This window comes from Poecilia formosa, unplaced genomic scaffold (assembly GCF_000485575.1).
Source record: "Poecilia formosa unplaced genomic scaffold, Poecilia_formosa-5.1.2 Scaffold357, whole genome shotgun sequence".
Classification (NCBI taxonomy): domain Eukaryota; kingdom Metazoa; phylum Chordata; class Actinopteri; order Cyprinodontiformes; family Poeciliidae; genus Poecilia; species Poecilia formosa.
The window spans coordinates 37094-49685 of NW_006800296.1; the positions used below are offsets into that span (position 1 = coordinate 37094).

Genomic DNA, 12592 nt, shown 5'->3' on the forward strand with positions numbered 1-12592 from the left:
TAGTCAATTCGTGCTCAAAACCTATTTTAAATCAATCATGGGCCTATAAAATGCTGGGCGGGGGGCCACATAAAATGACATGGTGGGCCACATGTGGTCCGCGGGCCTTGAGTTTGACACATGTGTGCTAGACTATATCTGTGTGAACCACATCTCAAGTTCCACTAATTTCTGTTATTGGTTATTGGTTCAGCTTTTGTAAAAGTAGTCTTCAGTGGGCATGATGCAAAATGTCAACAGCAAACCGGAATGTTTACTGTATGCACTGCTCCTTGGAGACATTTGTTTAAAGAATTAAATAGTAAATATAATACAGTTCTTTTGGAAAGTTCTACACGTCTGAGAAAAATGGAAAGTTTTCCCCTCCGACCTGGAGGTTTGGACATTTTTCCCTGAGTTCGTGGTAAGGCACAGACTCACCAACGGATGGGAAATTTTGCTACGTAAGAACTAATTCAGCAATGTCTTTCTATCTCCCTTTCAGCGCATGAACTCTAACCAAACTATAACAAAGACCAAAAATTAACTAACATGAGAGCAAAACGTTTTTCAAAACTGAGAAATTTAAATTTCCCATTTCTAATCCAGTACTTCCAATTCCACATAAACGACTACATGCTATAGGATGATAGGTGTGCATGTGATTCTTCTCTACCGTTTTTCAACTCCTGGTAGTTTCAGCTTACTGGAAAACGCCAGCTTTCACTGCGACTGTCAGGTTACAGTAAATGGTGCCTGCAGTGCAGCACAATACAGACGGCATTGTGGACACAGCGTGACCTGAATTTGTAGACACAATGCGGACGTGACGGATGAAGTGAGTAAATAGTTTTATTTGTTTTGTGGGAGACTTGGTTTTCTCAGGAAGTGACAGACAGAGGAGAAAATTACAGTTTCAAATCTGCTAGAGCGACAAAGCAGGTGGAGTTGGGGAGGAGTGGGAGATTCTTAGCAGGTGATGAGAGACAGAAGAGATTGAATTAATGATTGTGTCTTCTCTCACATATTTTAGATTGTGATTCGAACAGTTGAACAAAATGTATAACCGGTGTGACTGAACGCCCTGTTTATACTTGTCATAAATCACCTTTCGGTGACTCATCTCACTGTAAAATCACATTTTACAGCATCTGCAGACAGATATTGGCAGGAGAATATCAATAAAAGGAAACCTATGTGAGCCCCACACAATGAGCTGATCTGTTTTAAGATGTTCTGCTTAAGTGTACCTGTCTTATCAGGCATTTCATGACTTAGGGTGATCTGAGGGGAATGACAGTTGCAGCCTTCAGGCGGCAGGAAAGAACAACAGATTGTTATGATGGACATTTATAGATCTTAGCATAAACAGGAGTAACCTGGTCACCAGGTGCTTTCTGAAGCTGCTGCCTTTTCATTGGCACTTTAAAAACTACCCTTTGAAATATTTTAACAAAATTATAAATATGCTCAACCAGTCATTTGTATTAAAACAAATAATTTGGATAAAGTAGATAAAAAAAATTCTAAAGGAAGAGTAAAAATTCTGTTATTTTGAACTCAGTGTATAATTCAGACATGGTAACAGAGTAAATGTAACATAAAGAGCTACTGTGTGTATTGATGTTGCCTGCTGAGGTGGGGGAATTTATCTCTTTCTATGTTGGTCTGGTTACTTGTTCCAAATAGTTGAATCACCATAAAGGCACAAATAGAGCCAAAACATGAACATGTGTAACACTGACAAGTAATTATGCAAAGAATCAATTGAATGTGCATGTTGTCATTACATCACAATATGCAGAATACTTCATTTAATTTTAAGCATAAAAACAGGCACAATATAATCTACTTTTTTTTGGATCACCATTGGCATTTCTGCACAAAGTGACTCATCTTAGTTGATTCTGCCTCAATTCTCCATGAGAGCAACTGAGAGACGGTGGAGTTAGAAAGGATTGTTGACCTGGTGCAGTCTTTGTTTCTCTTGTGTTTTGTGTCAGAGCACAAACAAGTGTTGTTATAAAGCAAAAGTGAAAGTTCTGTGTAAATAATACGTAAGAGGTAGAAAATAAAAATGAATGTGTACAGGTAGTCTGAGGATTGTTTAAGGCATGTTTGGTGCATCATGTAGTCATTTCTTCTGTTGGCATCTGAAAAGCAACTCTTTTGACCCGGCTGGTAAGATTGACACTAAGACTAGTGTCTAGTCTCAAAGAATAACATTTCACCTATCTACTATATATATACATATATATTTGTTTTTTTTAATTAATCCTACAAACATGTGCTGAGAGTTTTAATTCCCAGCATAATGGCAGCAGCAGACGTACCTGGAAGCCTGGTTGGAGGCAGAGCCACCAAGGGACTGCTTCTCATCTTCACTCTGCTGAGTCTAGCTTATGTCACAGACTCCTTGGAAGCTGCAGCGACTCTGGTAAAACATAAGTACATAAAGTTTACTTCTTAAGTTTTCCTTATGATGGCAAAATTGAGTCATTATCATGACAAGAATGATAAAATATATTTTATGTTCTGTCTGAAGAATTACAAAACTTGGAAAAAGAAAAATAGTCTAATTGTGAATGTTTCTTCAGCATTAGGCTAACTTATTTTTGTTTATTTTTTTCTGCCTATAGAGTTTCCAATTTTTTTGTCACTCATTAATAATATAGGGTCAAATATTCACTGTATTCAATCCTACTATGAGCAAACTCTTACCAAGTATTCGTACACCTGTATATCACTTTTTTCTTAATTTTTTTTTAGGAAATTCTCAAATCATACGATCAGGGTGGACTGGAAGAGGCAGCCAACAAGATGGTGTGTCAATGACCTCACAGTGATCTATTACTATAAATAAATGTGATCATAATTTACCATAAAGAATAAATGAAGGAAAATTTGTCCATATTTTACATGAATGTATACCTGCAGACCAAGATTCTAATACAAACCATTTAGAAGGATGCTGTAAAACAATTTTGCTAATTCAATGTGTTTTCCTTTTTTTTTCCCCCCCCAACAGGTACAACTGGACAACGATCTCACAAGTTTTGTAGGCTATTTTCAGGAAGACGTTGACAAGATTGCTGCTCTTGTAAAGCAACTGAAAGCCATAACACAGTGGTCTCATTACCTGAGAGAACTCCCAACAGTAGTCACTGACTTTTTACATGGAAAGATTCAAAAGGCCAATGATGATGTAGAGGCTTACCGAAAGGAAATGGAGGACATCTGGGCCTACATTCAATCAAAAAAAGAACACAACCATGAGATGTTATAGAGCTTAAGTGAAATCCTCTTATGTTTGTTTTTATGTAAAAATCAAGAATGAATGACCAATTAAAGACAATCTAAGATGTGTTAGGTGTTTGTAAACGGTTGGCGATTCTGTGTCTTTGTAATGAAACTATATAGATCTATACATATATCTATATCTATAATTATTGAAAAGGAAGTTGAGGGATGCTATCTGAAACATTGGTCTACCTGCATGGGGTTGTACAGGTGAAAATGATCAAAAATGACCTTTTGTCCTTTGAATTGTGGCTTTAAAATAAATATTATGTAAGTAAATCATTTGATATTGTTTCTGATCATTTTTTCCCCCAGTAACTTGTGAGAATTTTAAATAAATCAGATTTTACTTTACTCCAATGTTACAAACATGTTAAGAGCAGATTTATTAGACTACATCAGTTCACAGACCAGTACATCTATGTCCAAAGAGCCATAATGACCCTTACAAATATTGACATGTCTTCAGATTTTCTGTTCCTTTCTGAAAAACAAACAAACCTGTGTTAATTGTTGTCAATGTGGTCTTCGAGAAATGGATGCACAAAGAGATCTCCAGGATCTCTTCCCTCGACTTTTTCTTTTAGGTTTCTGTAAAAACTAACCAGATTTCTATTGTGATGAGGGAGTTATGAAGGACGGACTGGTTTTCAGGCAGTTAATTTTTTCATTTGAAATGAAAAATGAAAAAAAGAAAGAACAGAAAAAGAAAAAATAGACTCGCTTTTTTGTCTTTTGTACATTTTTTATTGATCTTGGCCTTCATCGTCCTGGCAACCTGAGTAACAACATTTTCTTCGTCATCATCATCTGCTCTTATGTTTTTACTGTTCTCTGCCAGCCACTCGTAATCATGTCTATGATGAATATTGTGACAGCATTCAGGAAGCTGAGAACAAGTGTGGAGTGAAGTTTGTGTGTGACACACCCTGACACACCCAGAGCCAAGCCACAGCATAAACTTGCTTTTGGTTTTTCCCACTGCAGTTCTCACAATGAAAATCCGCATCAGTTTCTCAAGACTGAAGTCAGTGGAGAACATGTATGTGTACCTGATGACTTTATTGGTCGTCAATCAGGAAATTCACAGCAGGTGATGAGGGATAGAATTCCTGTCTCCTCCCAAATGTCAATTGTCTCTCAAATTCCTTTGATTTGGCAGACGACACTCACAAAATGTGTGACTTTGATCTTCCCATTTATAGTTCTCTGAAATCACCTTTGCTGGTTTCACCTTACTGTAAAACTGCATGCATGAGAATGTCAAAAAGAAACCGACCTGACCTCAACCCTGATTGCTGTAAGCATTGTGTTATGAGTTTGTTTTTATATAAAAGACAGGAATTGTATCAGTCTCATCATGACTTCAGTTGTTCTAGGATACATGAAAGCATCAGTAGAACAGAACAGAAAAGTCTTTATTGTCATGACACAAGTGCAAGACGAAATTATTGCACCTGTCAATGTCAGGAAATTTTAATGAATGAAATGAAAAAACTGTAAAAACTATCCATTAAAAAAAAAACGTACTTAGACATGTAAACAGAATTTAGGCAGAATTCAGGACCTGGCAGCTCATGAGTAAAAACGTTCTGCTTTGTGGCAGAGTGTGGAAACATCCATCTCATCTATGATGTGAACAAAAATAAAACAGACTATTGTAGATTTCAGGAGAAACAGGATTACATCAAAAACTATTTTCATCATGGGAGAAGAAGTGGAGATGGTTGAGGGATGCATACATACCTTGGTGTTCATCTGAACAGAATTTTGAATCAATATGAGTTGCAGCAACATTTAATTTTCTTTTGGGATCAATAAAGTACACTTGAATTTGGATTGTGTTCAAATTCAAGTCACTATTTTTGAGTGAATTGAATTGCTTCCTCAATGGGAGCTGGGTAAACAGATGATATCTGGGGTTTAATGTATTTTACAAGCTCTGCTTAGGCAACAAGCTCTTAAACCTATGTAGTCGCTGCCCGCCGTGCGGCGTACAAGCATGTGACGCATTAATAAGGCTTCGTAATAACATGGACGCATACCGAGTTTTCATTTCGACTCTGTTGGACAGCACGGACTTCAAACTTTATAAAAGTGGTGTTTTTATATTGGTTTTGTGGTTATTTACTTCAAAATAAAGCCAGAAATAAGATCGATCATTTCCGCCTTATTTTGTGGGGTCTAAATGTACCACATTTCGAAACAACCAATAAAAATGTGTTGACAGTCTGTTGCTAGGTAGAACGGAGACGTGCGGAAAGAGACGAGGGGGGGGGTTGGATACGGCAAGAGACTAGGGCACAGTGATGCTGTGGATTTTACTAAGAGTGTTTCGATGGGTTTTTTAGACGATAAGTGTGTTAGTTAGAGTTCGTGGTGTGTGCAGGGTTAGTAGTAGTTTTGCTAGCTATCGCTATATGGCTTCATAGCGAGTGCTGACGCACAGAGAAGAGAGACTGCGCGCTGGGATGGCCAGTTAGACCTCGTCTTTATTAATAATGTCAACCACACTGTGTGAAAGAGTGATTTGCTGTCTGCTATCCTGAAGATATTTTTCTTCAAATAGGGACAGAAGGCCTTCTTACCCTCTGCAGAAGGAATCCTGTCTTATCCTGGCTTATTAGCACTGGTTCTGTAGTAGCCCTGCAGAATGAAATCAGCAGTGTCTCCTCCAAGTTGATATTATGAAGATCCTGCAAAGACTGCCTTTAAAATGTATTTTAAAACGCCAAAATGGTAAAATACGCTCAAAGAATTGTTCTGTGACAAAATCTTTCACATTAAGCCCAATAACAATAACTTAAAATAATAAAATTAAATTAAATGTTTAATTAAAAACAATTAAAACATAATAAAAATAGGGCGCAATTATAAAGTAGCAGTAAAAAAATGCTATTTTGAAAATGTAGATGAAGTAAAGATGTTGCTGTTTCCTTAGGATCCACCAGTGGTACTTTTTCCACCAACAAAGGGGAAAAAACTCATTTAAACTCATAAAACTCATTAAAGATCCCTGCGGGATCTTTAATGTTTTTTAAGTGTTAATGAAATTTGAATTGAATCGTCACTCTAAATATTTTTGCTCAACTTTTGTTTTGAGATTAAACAATAAAAAGAATAATTACAAGAAGTTTGTCTAATTTTTAACATTTTTAAAAGTAACTTCACATGTTTTTGCAAATTGTGGATCTTCCAATAGGGGCAGATCTATTGGATCGTGGATCTTGGTTGGACTGATGCTTCCTTCATTTGCCTCAACAAGCCACATTTTATCACCTTCCTAAAATAATGGCCCAAGTCATTTTTGCCAAAAGTCTTTTTTTTCTCCCTTTTTTTAATGACAAAAATTGTAATAATGACTTAGGCCATTATTTTTAGAAAAGTGATGATTTATTTTTCCACTTTGATCTTGTTTGAGTATTACAAAAAAACATCAATTTTTGAGCTTTAAATCATGTTTTAATGTTATTCCCTCATCAAAAACATTATCTCATGCATGTTGAATTTCATTTTCTGTTTGTAAACACATACTTAATGAGTTGTGATTTTTTTTTTCATGCAGAATCAACACATCGCTCATTAGACACAATGACTTAGACCATTAGTTTATGCAAATGTTGTCCTCTCTTCACTTTTAGTGTTGTAGTACTTTGAGGTAAATCTTGTGAATAAGAATTTTTTCTTACTGATGAAATAAAAGTTAAACTAACTGACACTACATTTGAAAATTAAAACTTGCAAGCGTTGCCAAACCTTCTACAACTCTGAAATCCAGGGTTTGAAAAACGGACGGTGGAGACAAAAAAAGATGAGTGGGATGATAATGATTTATTTAATATTGCTGATCATCACAATTGTCTGAAATAAATTTACCAATAACAATGTTCAAAAATCAAATCCACATTCCTAAAAGATGATATATTTTGTATTAATAAACCACTTTAAAAATTGCCACAGAAAACAACATTATTACAAATGATTTTATATAGATTAGCATGATACAATTACATGTTATATTTATGACTTTAATTATTACACAGTTGATCACAGAATTATTAGCCAGAAACAAAATCAAATCAGAATCAAAATGTCCGACGCATAACCCATTTATTTCATCCCTCACCTTTATCTTTACTGATTAGTAGCTTTATCAAAAACAGAGAAAGAGACAAGCAAAAGAAATGTTCCATATCTCAAGTTCACAGAAAGCAGTCACCAACTACAGCTCATCATGGGCCTCTTCTTGGAGTTCTACTACAGCCCAAATGGCCTCAATTTCCATTTCAGCAGCTTTCTTTATTTTTGCAAATTTAGTCTTCTTCTGGGCTAAGAACTTTTTAATGACGTCCTCAAGGTCTCGCAGTGACTCAGAGTTTTTGGTTGCTGCTATCAGTCGTCCCAGAATCGGATACAGCTTCTCATATTGTTTTATATTATTTCTTTCCTCCAATTCAAGAATTGTCATGAGTTGTGCCTAAAGAGAAATTAATTTAATTAGGCGTGGAGCATTTCATCAACCATGTAAAAAGACAAATTAGGTTGAATGCATTATGTGAAATATAGAAAACAAACCTTCTTTTTGGCTGCTTGTTCTATTCCGCCCTGGAAGTATTCGTGTAGAATATCCTGAAAATTAACATTTTTAAAAAAATGATATATATAATTAGAGATAATTAATGTAATTAGAGAGAAATAAAAACACACACTTTAAAATGAAGAATTTTAATTTCTTGTTGACATAAATGCTTCTGTATTTGTTTTAGTTTTGCTAAGAGAGATTCCTTAAATTACTGTTTTTCACTCCCATCATTTTGAAACATTATCTGCAGTGTTTTAGACACACACACATTGACAGAAACAAAATTTTAGATCTCAAAACAAAGCAGGTCATAAATCTATATTACCAGATGTTCTTCATAAATCAGTGAGTTTGAGAGATTGATGAGAGCCAGCAGGCTGAAGAGGAGCATCAGTCCTGTGGAGGGTCTGAGACAGACGACCATGATTACTGGAATTAAAACAGATAAAAGTTTAGATAAAATTAGTTAAAGAACATCGGAGCTGGATCTTTTAAGTCTCTGTTAACAATGTTATATAGAAACTTTAATTGTTCAATGACAGACCTTACCTGCTGGATGACTGACAGAGGAGATGATGTGCAGATAAAAACCAAACTAGTGATTCGACAGACTACAGGTGCTTTAAATACTCTTCAGATCACCTGTCACCTGCTAGACTCCACCTATGTGAACCACGTCTTAGGTTTCACTATTTATCTTATTAGTTCAGATTTTGAAAAAGTGCATCTTCAGTTGTCATGAACAGAAAATGACAGCAGCACAGAGGCTTGCTTAGTGTAATGCATTGCTGCTTGGGGTGTTTTTCAAAGAAACAACAAGTAAATAAACAAAGTTCTTTGTAAATAAATAAATAAATGTAAAGTCTAATGTAATAATATCACATTCTATTACTGACAAAGATACAGCAAAAACTAGAGTTTCCAAATTAATGCCCATTTTGTGTTAATGTTGTATTTTCAATTTAGGTTTGCATGTTACTCTCAAAGGAAATCACTCCTGGCAGCTTCATCTGAATATAACCACATTTTCTGCCACCACATAACGAAAAAGAGGAACTGTTCTAAGTTTGGCACAGTAACATGACTGCTCCTAATATTTCACGTCATCCTTGATCTCTCTATGTAACGGACACAAAGTCTTGATGCCTTGACTCTTTTTTTTTTTTTTTCACCACTGCAGATGCAGTTTAGATGGAAAAGGGTAAAACCATCTGGATAGATTCTTCCATCTATCCGACTGGTGGAGGATTGCAAGAGCAGCATTCAGTACCAAGATCTCCAGGTCTTCCTCTCTCTCCATCAACTTATTATTATCATAATGCTATAATTATTTCATGACTTAATTATAATAATATGATACTGAGATAGTATCTCATAGTAAAATGATAATGAGATACTATCTCAGTATAATTTTATTATATTGAGACAGTATCTCAGTATAATGACATAATTATTATGTGGTAACTATAATGATCTAACTACTAAACATGAACAAGTATAAAATGACCTAACTACTAACGACACAAGGACAAAGGTTGAGCCCATGTCTTGCGAACTGACTCTCTGTTATTTTGGCTATTAGTTTGGATTATTATCCCAGTGAAAAACACAACAGAAAATCATCCGTTTTGCTGCAGCAAAAAAAAACTTGGCATTTTGATTTCATTTCCTGTTTTTAAAGTCAGACTAAAACATCTTTAACTGCTTTGCAGAATATGCTCATTGTGCTTTGTATATTTGCAAATGTTGTCATCTCACCATTTTTTCCACTTTTATATTTACCATCTTTAGACAAACATTGTGAAGAGGTGTTCTTAGTGGGGGATTTTTAATCAAATAAATATTGAACTAACTAACAACATATCTGAAACCTAAAAGCAAAAGCTTGTGAGCATGAGGACACTTTTCAAATTCTGAAACATGGCGGCTTTGGGAGGGAGACAAAAAGGATTGGAGAGACGATAATCCCACAATTTAATATGATTTATTTAATAATAGAGCAGATCATCACAATTGCCTTACATACCATAAAAATGTAAAAAGTTAGAGATTACATGTTCTTTATTAATGAACTGTGTCAAAAATATCAACAGAAAACAACATTATTATAGAAGCTTTTGCAGATTAGTACAATCAAAATACAATTAATAGTTGTGTTTTTGATTAATACACACTTGATCACAAACAGAAGCATTAGCCTGAAACCGAAAGTCATTGTACTCCCACCAAACAAACAAAAGAAAAATGTTACATAGCAAACATTCACACAAACCAGTCATAACACCAACTACAGCTCATCACGGCTGTCTTCTTGGCGCTCTATTAAAGCCCAAATGTCCTCCATCTCCTTTACAAAAGCTTTCTTTACTTCTGCAATCTCAGTTTTCTTCTGGGTTAGGAAGTTTATGATGACGTCCTTGAGTTCTCGTAGTGACGAAGAATTTTCGGTTGCTGCTATCAGTTGTCGCAGAATCGGATGAAGCTTCTCTATTTCTTTGTCATTATAGATTTCTGCCCACATAAGATCATTCAAGATTTGTTCCTAGGAGAAATTCATCTCATTAGATGTGTGACATTTCATTAATAGTGTAAAATTACAAATTATGTTGAAAATATTCTATCAATTACAGCCAACAAACCTTCTTTTCAGCAGCTTGTTCTATTCCACCCTGGAGGTATTCCTGTAGAATATCCTGAAAATTTACAAAACAAACAAAACGTCTTTTATTTCAGGAGATCGTGTGAACATTTGATAGCTATACAAACACCACAATTTACAATAACAAAAAAGTTAAAAACATGAAAATTTATTTGTTTTTTTTTTGTTTGTTTTTTCTCCCATTCTTTTTTAAGTATTGTCCTCACTGTTTTAGATTAAGAACACACAGTGATGGAAATATGAGCTTAGATCTCAAAAACAAAAATAAAATAAATCTGCATAAATCTATATTACCAGATTTTCTTCATCAAGCAGCGAGTTTGAGAGATTGATGAGAGCCAACAGACTGAAGAGGAGTATCAGTCCTGTGGAGGGTCTAACATGGATGACCATGATTACTGGAATAAAACACATAAAAGTTTAGATAAAATTAATTAAAGAACATCGGAGCTGGATCTTTTAAGTCTCTGTTAACAATGTTATATAGAAACTTTAATTGTTCAGTACAGACCTTACCTGCTGGATGAATGACAGGAGCTGATGTGCAGATAAAAACCAAACTAATGATTCAACAGACTACAAGTGCTTTAAATACTCTTCAGATCATCTGTCACCTACTAGACTCCACCTATGTGAACCACATCTTAGGTTTCACTATTTATCTCATTAGTTCAGATTGTAAAAAAGTGCATTTTTCAGTTGTCATGAACAGAAAATGACAGCAGCACAGAGGAATGTTTAGTGTATACATCACAGACAAACGTTAGCATCTAGATAAAACTTAAAACGCCCTCTGGCATGCAATCGATTCTCATTAATTGAGGCTCCAACTAATGAATTCCACATTTACTTAAGTGTTTAATACATTATTGAATTGTTTAATAATGATAAATTAATGTATTTACAATCTTAATTAAAATATCAGCTAAATCAATATTTATTTCACGTCTTATTCAGGCATTAATTTGTGGCCCTTCTGTCCCCTGATAAAAAGGAGTTTTTCAAAATGCTGTGTTTAGCGCCACCTTTAGGCAACTGTTCAAACTGCACCATAATCATTAAATAAAACTGCAGAACGACGCAGTTACCTGTAACATTCAGTTATGAGCTGAACCAAAACCTACGGAGCCCTCCAGGGGACATGGGGAAATGTTTGCGTTCCCTCGCAATGTTGTACTTATCAGTTCATGCGCACAATATAAGGTTATGTAAGGTTTTTCCATGAATGTTAATATCTCTTTGTGAAATATCTGAAGTTTTATATTTCTATCTTTCTATCTTTGGGATAGAAAGGCACCACAGACCTTTGACATAAACAGAAACTTTCCGTAAGTAGGAAAGAAATAAAAATAAATCCTAATTTGAACTATTTCTGCGTTATCCCGGGGTAATAAGTGGTTGTCTGAATGGTTTAAAGCAGTGTTTTTCAACCTTTTTTGAGCCAAGGTACACCGTTTTAATTGAAAAAATCTCGAGGCACACCACCAACCAAAAATGTAAACAAAGATACTCTGTAGTCGCCTATATTACATATATAGTCATTCTCATCAAAGAATCTTGAATAGGAATCAAATAAACACAAAAATTTATTTTTATCACATTTTACATTTCTTATTTCAAATTGCACTTAACATGTCCACTTCAAAAATACATCTGAAAAGGGCCACAACACTGTGGTCTTAAATTTAAAGAAGTTGTAGAAAACTTCAAAGTGTTTTACAAACTAATCCACAAGCATTATTTAAGCTGTAATACAGAAAATAATTCTTATTCTGAAAGAAGCAATCATATTTGGGAAAGATTTCACTTCATATTCACTGTTACAATATGAAGAGTTGCATGTACAAAATGTCAATATCTGTATATTTTACCCACCTAGTGTGAAACCTGTGCATGTTTGGATGAAAACAGCTGATTTCCTGGCAGAAATTGAAGACAAAGCTCTTCCTCAACAGCTCTCAGTCTGTCTCTGTTTTTAGTTTTTATAGTAGCCAGGCTTGAGAAGCTCACTTCACACAGACATGTTGTGGGAAATGGACCCATGTTCTTTCCAACTACTGCTGAGCTTCACT

General features: G+C 35.0%; 1 long non-coding RNA gene across 1 annotated transcript in view; it reads right to left on the bottom strand.

The window, feature by feature from the left end:
- The window catches only part of LOC107833281 (uncharacterized), an 18361-nt gene extending 8964 nt beyond the window's left edge, over positions 1-9397 (bottom strand). The window contains exon 1 of the long non-coding RNA XR_001659006.1: positions 9349-9397. This is a non-coding gene — a long non-coding RNA (uncharacterized LOC107833281). The remainder of the gene's footprint in view (positions 1-9348) is intronic.
- Positions 9398-12592: the final 3195 nt, after the last annotated feature.